At 38.2% G+C, this 13,064-nt stretch overlaps 1 long non-coding RNA gene across 1 annotated transcript in view; it reads left to right on the top strand.

The window, feature by feature from the left end:
- LOC110489029 (uncharacterized) overlaps nt 1-13,064 on the top strand; it is a 46,516-nt gene that overhangs the window by 20,022 nt on the left and 13,430 nt on the right. The window lies entirely within an intron of this gene.

Here is a 13,064-nt window from a genome sequence, read left to right as displayed (position 1 = left end):
TTGCCATGTGGTCTCCTAATTAAATAGGTGGATGATGAAGTTGTTGTGCTTGGTGTACATCCTGGAAAAGTCTAACGATTTTGCAACTATTAACTTTGATAGGAATTTGGTCAAATAGATACAGTAGGATCTTGAAGCATTGGAGAGGGAAAGACCTGTCCATCTACGGCATAATTACCCTGCTTAATTTCCTAGTAGTTTACATATCTATTCACTGCTCTACCGATTCCAGGATATTCTTTTTTCCAAGTAATGTGAGCATTTGTTTTTTAGTTTTTTTAATCTGGGGTTAAAAATATCAAATATTAAGGAATTAACCTCTCACTTAAAGCCTCCATTATACCTAAATTATATCTACAGTAAATCCAAACTGTCTTTCCAGCAGACTACTAAAAGAGGCACATCCAATGTTCAAAAGGGGTCTCTTTGCCATTATGCAGATTAAAACAAACCATTTCTGGTGGGTTGACAATGGAACCGTGTTTAAAGTATCCTACTTTTTAAATTAAGCCATACAGAGTTTGTTACAATTCCAATTTTGTCCTCCAGACAGAACAAATATTACAGAAAATAATATGGCTGTACTGATAGAGGAAAGACCAATTTTGGGGGGGAAGTATAAGCAAGGTGTCATGTTTATGAATGACATTGTAAATAAGGCCGGTAAAATGTTGTCACACAAGCAATTAACAAAGGTGTATGAAGATGTATGCTCAAGACAACAGTTAATTCATTGTCTGGGGCATCATCGGACTGAGCTTATTTTCATTGACAATGCCACCAGCCATACCGCTCTTTCTGTGAGTGATTTCCTGCAAGCCAGGAATGTCAGTGTTCTGCCATGGCCAGCGAAGAGCCCGGATCTCAATCCCATTGAGCACGTCTGGAACCTGTTGGATCGGAGGGTGAGGGATAGGGCAATTCCCCCCCAAAAATGTCTGGGAACTTGCAAGTGCCTTGGCGGATGAGTTGGGTAACAGCTTACAGCAAGAACTGACACATTATTCCATTTTTGTAAGACACATGTCTGTGTCTGTGAGACACATGTCTGTGAGTTTATAACAAACTCATCGCAGCACTGCAACAAAAATGGAGGAGGCATTTATTCAAAAGCAAAAGGAATTAATTAGTTTGTCTGCCGCCAGTCAAAAACTATGCACGGCGTAGCCCTTCATACGCGTACTCGTATGGGTTTAAAATGTCAGATTTGAGCATTGATAAATGCCTAAATTGAAACGCTGTTGCTGTACATGACGTCATAGCACTGGCTCTGCGCTTTACAGCGCTGTATCGGTTTTGACAGACAACCATTTTAAACTTGAGCACCTAGCATGACGGCAAGTTGCCCCCATCCCTCCCGCTAATTGGGCAACTTTTGCACATTTTTGGTTGTCTGATGGATGGAAATGCTGTACATTTAAGATAACTATGTATTTGGAAAGATGAGATGTTGAGAATTATAATAAATACCACTTTGATATCATAGAAGCTAGTCAAATACCCATGAGTCCTGGAGACACCAGTTAGTCCTCTCACTCAAATCCTTGAAACTTTTTTGTCTTATTTTGCACTAAATCAACCCATTTGTCAAATATGTTGCTTTCATCAAAAAGTGAAGGATTTAATCACCCCACTAATACTTGTGATGGATTTGTTGCCTTTTTTATGTTGTCTGTTTCTTAGAAACTGCTTGACCGATCTACACCAAATTTGGCGTGAAGCATTAAGGGCAGTAGTTATCTTCCCAGCATATTTTTCATGAATGTAGCTCAAACAAAATGGTCGCTATAAGGAAACTGCTGGTGGCACTTTTGTAAGGTGGCTGCAACGCCCCCTGGGTACCAAATCTGTGATGGCCCAATATCTAAATCTTTTCAGGATAGATAAACCTACCTAATGTGCCAAATTTGATGCTTTTAACACAAACTGAACAATGCATTTTCTTAGCCATCCCACTAAAAGGAAATATTCCCAAACAAAACCAAGCTCAAGAATCCTTAAGAGAATCAAAACATTTTCCAGCAGTATTGTTAGTTAGTCATTACTAAGGCCCTGCACAAGATGTCACAGGAACATATAAAAGTAAAACTGTCCAAAACTAAAGTGCCTTCGGAAGGTATTCAGACCACTTGACATTTTCTCAGTACTTTCTTGAAGCACATTTTGGTAGTGATTACAGCCTCGAGTCTAATTGGGTATGACACTACGAGCTTGGCACACATGTATTTGGGGAGTTTCTCCAATTATTCTATGCAGATCATCTCAAACTCTGTCAGGTTGGATGGTTACTTGAACTCTGTGAAGCCACAATTTGGGCTGCAATTTCTGAGGCTGGTAACTCCAATTAACTTTTCCTCTGCAGCAGAGGTAACTCTGGGTCTTCCATTCCTGTGGCAGTCCTCATGAGAGCCAGTTTCATCACAGCACTTGATGGTTTTTGCGACTGCACTTGAAGAAACTTTCAAAGTTCTTGAAATGTTCCATATTGACTTTCATGTCTTAAAGTAATGATGGACTGTTGATTCTCTTTGCTTAATTGAGCTGTTATTGCTGCAATTTGGACTTTACCAAACCTTGTCACAACACAACTGACTGGCTCAAACACATTAAGAAGGAAAGAATTTCCACAAATTAACTTTTAACAAGGCACACTAGTTAATTGAAATGCACTCCCGGTGACTACCTCATGAAACTGGTTGAGAGAATGCCAAGAGTGTGCAAAGCTGTCATCAAGGAAAAGGGTGGCTATTTGAAGACTTTCAAATATAAAATATATTTTGATATGTTTAACACTTTTTTGTTACTACGAGATTCTATATGTGTATTGACCCGATTGGGGGAGGAAGAACAAACTTCCATTTAAGAATGATGGAGACCACGGTGTTCTTGGGGACCTTCAATGCTGCAGAAAGTTGTTGGTGCCCTTCCCCAGATCTGTGTCTCGACATAATCCTGTCTCGGAACTCTACAGACAACTCCTTCTTGTGGCGTGGTTTTTGTTTTGCCATGCACAGTCAACTGTGGGACCTTATATAAACAAGTGTGTGTGTCTTTCCAAATCATGTCCAATCAATTGAACTTACAACAGCTGAACTCCAATCAAGTTTTAGAAACATTTCAAGGATGATCAATAGAAACAGCAGGCACCAGAGCTCAATTTCAAGTTGAGGGGTCTGAATACTTATTTAATCATACATTTGCAAAATTGTCTATAAACCTTTTCTCGCTTTGTCATTATGAGGTATTGTGTGTAGATTGATGAGACAAATATATAATTTAACACATTTTAGAATAAGGCTGTAACGTAACAAAATGTGGAAAAAGTCAAGGTGTCTGAATGCTTTCCAAATGCACTGTATGGGCGATACCATACTTTCGATACCCTTGGACACCATAGACCCTTTGGTAGAAGCACTGCACTCTACTACTAAGTTGCTGTGGATAACAGGGTCCACCAAGTGACAAATGTAAATGCACAATGCCAACATTGACAGCTTAAAAAGGCCCTACTTGTCCTTCTCAGTGGTGCATGACATCGAAGCCCCGAATATGAAAAAGTCCAAAGTCCAAAGATCATACCTGAGTTTCCTAGTCATAATCAAGAGCTGGATGTGCAGCCGAGAACCTGTCACTTTTCACCATGTTACACTACCACTTAATACAATTGATCTCCTGTTGCAGAAATACAATAATTGTATTATTGGACCACTCTATATGGCATATAAACACGAAGTACACTGTACCAGACGTGAGTACTATTGCTCACTAATCTTTTACCAAAAAATGTCACAGGAGCTCATAAAAATAGGAGCCACTGATGTGTTTTTTCTATACTGCAAAATAGGGTGGTACAACATACAATGTGTGACCGCGCACCTACGCTAAGCACAGATGGCAAACCAAACATAAATCCTTTCTTACAAACTTTCAACATACAGTAAAAAAAAATAATAATAATTTAATCCCTCACCACAGATCCAATGACATTGACAAAGTAGATAAAACATGAATAAAAACCGTATAAAACATTTAACATACCCAGTGATGAGTTATAAACTTTAAATATTGTTAATTATCAGGTATCCTATTGGAATATTGAGTACCATAGTCAAGTTTCTATACCACAAGTCAATGGTTATATGTAGGCGGAATGTATTGAGTAAAGGAAGAGCAATTACAGGCACTGATAAGGGTGGAGAGATGTGGTTTAGTGAGGAAGGGAGTCAAGGTCAGGTCAGGTCACATTAAGGAGGAGGAACAGTATATGGCCCGCATCACTTAATTTCCTGCCTAGCGATAAAGGTCTAATGTTTAGAGAGAAGGAGGACGTCACCCAAATTGGGGTGTGTATATATATATATATATGTATAGATTTACACTACCACTGGTGGAACCATGTCTTTGTCTGTGCAGCTGTATAACCCAATTGGTGAATGAACTTGGTTTGAGCTTTACTTATCGTCAGTGAAAAAACAAGAAACGTTGATAAGACACACAGTGTTACTTTAAGGACAAAGTGTAATGTCTATCTATTAGATATTAACTAAACATCTGAATGCCCTTTATTATAGAACTGCTATAAAACACATTTCAAATTGGATCATTCAAAACGTTTTTGAATATGTGGGTGTGTTTTAAAAAAAACAGCAGATGGTGACCGTGGCTAGTTAATTGAATCTAGGGGGCACTATTTTCATTTTTGGAAAAATAACGTTCCCAAAGTAAACGGGCTATTTTGTCAGGACAAGATGCTAGAATATGCATATAATTGACAGCTTAGGATAGAAAACACTCTAAAGTTTCCAAAACTGTAAAAAATATTGTCTGTGAGTATAACAGAACTGATATTGCAGGTGAACGCCTGAGAAAAATCCAATCAGGAAGTGACTCTTATTTAGAAACCTCTGCGTTCCTATGCGTCCATATTGAGCAGTGAATGAGATATCAACCAGATTCCTTTTTCTATGGCTTCCCTAATGTGTCCAGTGTCACAATACATAGTTTCAAGCTTTTATTTTGAAAAATTAGCCTGAACGTCAACATTGCGTCAGTGGTCGCAGGAGTCTCTCAGAGTGTTTTGTGCGTAAGGGACAAATGCGGCCATTGTTTCTCTCTTTCCTACTAAGAAGCCATTTGTCCCGGTTGATATATTATCGAATAGATATTTGAAAAACACCTTGAGGATTGATTATAAACAACGTTTGCCATTTTTCTGTTGATATTATGGAGCTAATTTGGAATATTTTTCGGCGTTGTCGTGACCGCAATTTCCAGTCGAATTCTCAGCCAAACGTGAAGAACTAACGGAGTTATTTCAGCTACAAAAATAATATTTGGGGAAAAAAGGAACATTTGCTATCTAACTGGGAGTCTTGTGAGTGAAAACATCCGAAGCTCATCAAAGGTAAACGATTGAATTTGATTGCTTTTCTGATTTTCGTGACCAGGTTGCCTGCTGCTAGCTAGGCATAATGCTATGCTAGGCTATCGATAAACTTACACAAAAGCTTGCCTTGCTTTGGCTGTAAAGCATATTTTCAAAATCTGAGATGACAGGGTGATTAACAAAAGGCTAAGCTGTGTTTCAATTTATTTCACTTGTGATTTCATGAATATGAATATTTTCTAGTAATATTTTTGTACGTTGCGTTATGCTAATTATTGTCAGTTGATGATTACGCTCCCGGATCCGGGATGGGTAGTTACAAGAGGTTTTAAACATGCAAATTTTGTCTATCAAATCCAATCAAATGTTATTTGTCACATACACATGTTCAGCAGATGTTCATGTGGGTGTAGCTACATTCTTGTGTTACACAACGTAAAAGTAAAAGAATGGAATTAATGAATATATAAATATTAGAATGAGCAATGTCGGAGTGATATAGACTAAATACAGTATCATAGAACACAGTAAATACATATGAGATGAGTAAAGCAAAAATATGTAAACATTATTAAAGTGACTAGTGTTCCATTATTAAAGTGGCCAGCGACTTCAAGTCTATGTACAGTTGAAGTCGGAAGTTTACATACACTTAGGTTGGAGTCATTAAAACTTGTTTTTCAACCACTTCACAAATGTCTTGTTTTGGCATGTCGGTTAGGACATCTACTGTGTGCATGACACAAGTAATTTTTCCAACAATTGTTGATTATTTCACTTATAATTCACTGTATCACAAGTCCAGTGGGTCAGAAGTTTACATACACTAAATTGACTGTACCTTTAACCAGCTTTGAAAATTCCAGAAAATTATGTCATGGTTTTAGAATTGAAATAATTTGAGTCAATTGGAGGTGTACCTGTGGATGTACAGTTGAAGTCGGAAGTTTACATACACCTCAGCCAAATACATTTAAACTCCGTTTTTCACAATTCCTGATATTTATTCCTAATAAGAATTCCCTGTCTTAGGTCAGTTAGGATCACCACTTGATTTTAAGAATGTGAAATGTCAGAATAATAGTAGAGAGAATGATTTATTTCAGCTTTTATTTCTTTCATCACATTCCCAGTGGGTCAGAAGTTTACATACACTCAATTAGTATTTGGTAGCATTGTCTTTAAACTGTTTAACTTGGGTCAAACATTTTGGGTAGCCTTCAACAAGCTTCTTACAATAAGTTGGGGGAATTTTGGCCCATTCCTCCTGACAGAGCTGGTGTAACTGAGTCAGGTTTGTAGGCCTCCTTGCTCGCACACAATTTTACAGTTTCTATAGGATTGAGGTCAGGGCTTTGTGATGGCCACTCCAATACCTGACTTTGTTGTCCCTAAGCTCTTTCTGGATAGCGGGTTCCGCTAGCGGAACATCTGGCCCACAGCCAGTGCAATTGCAGGGGGCCAAATTCAAACAACAGAAATCTCATAATTAAAATTCCTCAAACACACAAGTATTATACACCATTTAAACATCTTGAAGCAATGCGGCAGTATTTTGATGTTTGGATAAAAAACGTTCCCAAAGTCAACTGCCTATTTCTCAGGCCCAGAAGATAGAATATGCACATGCATATTGGATAGAAAACAGTTTACCGTCCAGTTGAAATATTATTGATTATTTATTGTAAAAACAAACTGAGGATTGATTATAAAAAAACGTTTGACATGTTTCTACGAACTTTACGGATACTATTTTGAATTTTCGTCTGCCCGTCGTGACCTGCACGAGCCTGTGGATTACTCAACAAAACGTGCCAACCAAATGGATGTTTTTGGTTGGATATAAAGAGAATCTTTAAGGAACAAAACAAACATGTATTGTGTAACTGAGAGTCTCGTGAGTGCAAACATCCGAAGATCATCAAAGGTAAGCGATTAATTTTATTGCTTTTCAGACTTTCGTGACCAATCTACTTTGCTGCTAGCTGTTTGTAATGTTTTGTCTGCTGAAAGCTGTCCTCACATAATCGCATGGTTTGCTTTCACCGTAAAGCTTTTTTGAAATCTGACATGCCAGGTGGATTAACAACAAGCTAAGCTGTGTTTTGGTATATTGAACTTGTGATTTCATGAAAATAAATAAATAAATATTTTTAGCAATTTAATTTGAATTTGGCGCACTGCAATTCACCGGATGTTGACGAAAATGATCCCGCAAAAGGGATTGGTGCGCCAAGAGGTTTTAATGCCCAAATAACATGCAAAAAAATATTATGTCAATTATATGAATAATATAAATATAGTGCCAGTCAAAAGTTTGGACACGCCTATTCATTCAAGGGTATTCTTTATTTTTACTATTTCTACATTGTAGAATAATAGTGAACACATCAAAACTATGAAATAACACATGGAATCATGTAGTAACCAAAAAAGTGTTTAACACATCAAAATAGATTTGATATTCTTCAAAGTAGCCACCCTTTGCCTTGATGACATATTTTCAAACTCTTGGCATTCTCTCAACAAGCTTCATGAGGAATGCTTTTCCAACTGTCTTGATGGAGTTCCCACATATGCCAAGCACTTGTTGGCTGCTTTTCCTTAACTCTGCGGTCCAACTCATCCCAAACCATCTCAATAAGGTTGAGGTTGGTTGATTGTGGAGGCCAGGTCAACTGACCAGGTGACTACTTCATGAAACTGTTTGAGAGAATGCCAAGAGTGTGCAAAGCTGTCATCAAGGCAAAGGGTGGCTACTTTGAAGAATTTAAAATATATGATGATTTATTTAACACTTTTTTTGTTACTACATGATTCCATATGTGTTATTTCAAAGTTTTGATGTCTTCACTATTATACTACTATGTAGAAAATAAAGAAAAACCCTGGAATGAGTAGGTGTGTCCAAACTTTTTACTGGTACTATATATATTAGGAACTTAGTCATGGTCTCAACTTACTGTTGTCAGCTAACAAATTAGTTTAGCAACCAGCTGTCTAAACTTGTTACTATGCTTCTGCGTCTGCAATGCTTGCTCAGATATAATATTAAAAATTGCAAACATTTCCCCCCACCCTATGTCAAAATGTTTACAATTACGGGAAATGAACTGTAAAACATCACATTTTCTTATCCGCCCCATGGCAAAATGAGTAGAAGCGAGAAACTGTGGCCGCTCATGAGTTCAGATTTTTGGGGCCAAATCTACACTGAATCACCAAGAAGACCGTAAATATTCTTGAGTGGTCGAATTACAGACTTAAATCTGCTTGAAAATCTATGGCAAGACATGAAAATTGTTGTCCAGCAATGATCAACAGTCAATTTGACAGATCTTGAAGAATTTTGAAAATAATAATGGGCCAATGTTGAACAATCCAGGTCTGGAAAGCTGTTAGAGACTTATCCAGCTGTAATCGCTGCTAAAGGTTATTGTAACAATTATTGAACCAGGGGGTTGAAAACTTATGTAATCAAGATACTTTAGGTCATGTTGTGTACGTGGACACCTGCTCGTCGATCATCACATTCCAAAATCATGAGCATTAATATGGAGTTGGTCCACCCTTTGATGCTATAACAGTCACCACTCTTCTGGGAAGGATTTTCACTGGATGTTGGAACATTGCTGTGGGGACTTGCTTCCAATTAGCCTCAAGAGCATTAGTGAGGTTGGGCACTGATGTTGGGCAATTAGGCCTGGCTTGCAGTCGGCTTTCCAATTCATCCCAAAGGTGTGCGATGGTGTTGAGGTCAGGGCTCTCTGTTCTTCTGGCATCCACCAAACCCAGATTTGTCCATCGGGCTGCCAGAGGGTGAAACGGAATTCATCACTCCAGAGAATGTGTTTCCACTGCACTTTACACCACTCCAGCTGATACTTGGCATTGCGCATGGTGATTTTAGGCTTATGTGCGACTGCTCGGTCCTGGGAACCCATTTCCTGAAGCTCCCGACAAACAGTTATTGTGCTGACGTTGCTTTCAGAAGCAGTTTGTAACTCGGTAGTGAGTGTAGCAACCGAGGACAGACGATTTTACGAGCTAAAAACTTCAGCAATTGGCAGTCCAATTCTGTGAGCTTGTGTCGCCTACCACTTTGCAGCTGAGCCGTTGTTGCTCCTAGATGTTTCCACTTCACTCTTAATAACTATTTAATCAAACTGTATATTTAACAAGTTTACCAAGGTCTTAATTTTCTCCTCACACAAGTTTTTGAATTCAATTTTTTCACACCGGATGCTTTATCTGGACATAGATCCCCCCCCCTCCAAAAAAAAAGACACCTAAGCAACATTATGCCTTCTCATTGCAGTCACTGTACTCTTAATATACAGGAGAATGATCTCCTTATGTTGAGGATAGACGAGTTTCAAGCTCCGCTTCAGACACAATCGTTACGCAAGGGCAATTTAAGTGTAGGAAAGGATGATACATCATCTGTGCCACCAGTAAATGTAGGTAGTAGTGTTAATCCCCATGCACAGTCCACGCTGCCGGACAATTTTCTCATGGCTTCTGGAAAGAAATTGTTATGGAAAATGGGATGTTTGTGCTTTTCTAATAAACAATTTCTAGGTTCATGCAAGTGACTGATTGATGAAGCCTGGGAGGAATCTTTACTATCAGTATTAGCAATTTGACAGTACGTCCAGAACATTGTTTTGAGAACTGAAAGGGGAGTCAGTTTCAAGGTCTCATAATGGAGAGAAGAAGCCTTGTGAGGTATTGGTCTGTCACACGCATGAACCAAACATTGAGGATGAATTCATTATGAATAATGACTAAGCTAAAACATGCAAATATAACTTGTCTCTTACAGCAGTACCTCAGAGAACTAACGCGACTGCTCCGACAGAGCTTCTGATCAACCTGTACTGAGTGTGCAAAGGTTGTTGTAACCTCTCCAGCTTGCTGATAAAAAAAATATATGATTAATTTAAATTTGACTTCAGGTGTTCCTGGTGGTAATTTCCATGACAAAATGCTTGCGGCATGCTCAACCAGTGTCGCTAATCCGGCCGATATAAACTTGTAACCAGTTTTCCCCACTAAGCATCCAGTAGGAGTCAGAGCTCAAGCCTTCTCAGGTCTCTCCTCTACCCGCTATGGGGTCTGATCCTCCGAAGCCTACCACCATTAGCTCTGACGAATTGAAAACCCTAGTCATTGTCGACTTCATTACCCACAATATTAGACATCTAAAGAATCACCCAGCAATCATACATTGTTTTCCACTGGACAGGGCTAACGACGTAAAAGCTTATCTGAAGATGGTACTGGCTGAGACTAAAACTGGCGAGTGTAGTTTTTGATATTGTTATACACGTCGGCACCAACAATGTTAGGATGAAACAGTCAGACGTTACCAAAGAATCATTCAGCAATATACATTGTTTTCCAGTGGACAGGGCTAACAGCATAAAGATGAATCTGAAGATGATGCTGCCTGAGACTAAAACTTGCAAGTTTACATAGGGATATTGATATCACGTCGGCATCAACAATTTTAGGATGAAACAGTCAGACGTCACCAGGCACAACATAACTTCAACGTCTAACTTAGCTAGAAAGGTGTGTTGGCATCAAGTAATTGTCTCTGGCCTCCTCCCGCATGACTCACAATGACAACGTGAACGATATTGGTCGACAGTCTACTGGATGGGGCATTATATGTTCCTTCATTCATTGCATTCCTATCTCCTTTCTATAATATCTCTGGCAACGGCACCATGCAATGCACCCTGGACTAAAGAGGCAGACAAATAGAAACTGCGTTAAATTACACATTTTTCAAGGTAGGAATATCCCCAAAATATGATCAATGGCTCATTTGAGAGAAGACATCCTCCCAAAATATGACATCAGCCAGTATTGAAATCTGACACGTATGCAACAAATTTGCAACCTATCTTCCATGTTCTCTAATAGGGCTGGGAATTGCCAGAGACCTCACAATTTTTATTTATTTTTTATTTTACCTTTATTTAACCAGGCAAGTCAGTTAAGAACAAATTCTTCTTTTCAATGACGGCCTAGGAACAGTGGGTTAACTGCCTGTTCAGGGGCAAAACGACAGATTTGTACCTTGTCAGCTCGGGGATTTGATCTTCCGGTTACTAGTCAAACGCTCTAACCAATAGGCTACCCTGCCGCCCCAATACGATATTTTTACCATACTTAGGTAATGTCTGGATATTTTTTTGCGATTTGATACAGTGATTTGATTGAGATTCAATGTTCAAAACATATTGCTCACCATATAGTATGTATTCTGCAGAGGGACAAGAGCCATGAAAAAACTGTTTTTGATCAGTAATGGAAATAAATGGCTCCTTATTTAAAAAGAAGATGGAGAACAAACTATGAAGGCAAAATACTGGAGTTTTGGTGCAGGTATAGCCAACAGCGCAAAAATAATATTGCGATAGTCAAAACAATACGATATGATATATCGTCAAAAGTAATATTCTGATACATAACTGTATAGGTTATTTCCCCTATCACTATAATCTAATATGTTAAGACAAGCTAAGACCATGGTATTTATTTAAAGGCCCAGTGATTTTTCTGTGTTTTAAATATATTTCCACACTGGAGTTTGAATAATACTGTGAAACTGTGAAAATTATGATAATATCCTTTTTGTGTAAGAGCTGTTTGAAAGTCCTAGCAACATTTTTATCACTGTAAGGTACCTAACTAAGCATGTGCTTAGTGAGTCCACCAGATCAGAGGCAGTAGGGATGACCAGGGATGTTCTCTTGGTAAGTGTATGAATTAGACAATTTTCCGGTCCTGCTAAGCATTCAAAATGTAACGAGTACTTTTGGGTGTCAGGGAAAATGTATGGAGTAAAAAGTAAGTCATTTTCTTTAGGAATGTAGTGAAGTAAAAGTAGTCAAAAATATGAATAGTAAAGTACAGATATCCCAAACAAATGAATTAAGTTGTACTTTAAAGCATTACTCCTTAAGTACTTTACACCACTGCTTTTTGGAGTATTTGTACCAAAGATATTGGGTCTTTAAACAATTTCTCTTTAGTATACAGAGGAAGGGGTCTGCTGAGACTTATAACCATCAAAAATGGTTGTAGCCAAACTTCTAAGTAACTGACTTTATTTTAAGACAACTAAGTCCATGTCGTGTTGTCCATGTGTGGTTCCTTAGAAGAAAAAATGATTGAGAAAGACAAGCTAAGATATTTATTTTCAAAGTTAAAGAAACTGTTCTTGTTTTAAAGAAAAGTTATTTCAAAATATATATATTTATGTTTAAGTTGAGGGACTGCAGAGAAGAATGGGAAACTCCCCAAATACAGGTGTGCCAAGCTTGTAGAGTCATACCCAAGAACACTCAAGGCTGCAATTGCTGCCAAAGGTGCTTCAACAAAGTACTGAGTAAATAACAATCTAACAAAAGATTGTCACTTGCTTTTCTATAATCTGTGGATAAGAATATAAGAATAAAGGTAACTGCAAATCTCACGTGTCCTTCTCAATTGCACATCATGTATCTAACAGCAAATTCACATAGTCTGTATTAATAATAATCTATCAAATTCTATTTAAATGAAAATCTCATGAAGTGCTTAAAATCAAACCAGGAGCACTGGGTATCAGCGCTTCTCTTGAATCGATTCTCTGTGGATATTAATAGTTATGCTATTCTCA

The sequence above is a fragment of the Oncorhynchus mykiss genome, chromosome 14 (genome assembly GCF_057628025.1).
Source record: "Oncorhynchus mykiss isolate SJ-2025 chromosome 14, ASM5762802v1, whole genome shotgun sequence".
In the NCBI taxonomy this organism is placed as follows: Eukaryota; Metazoa; Chordata; class Actinopteri; order Salmoniformes; family Salmonidae; genus Oncorhynchus; species Oncorhynchus mykiss.
This window is presented reverse-complemented; position numbering and strand designations above follow the sequence as displayed.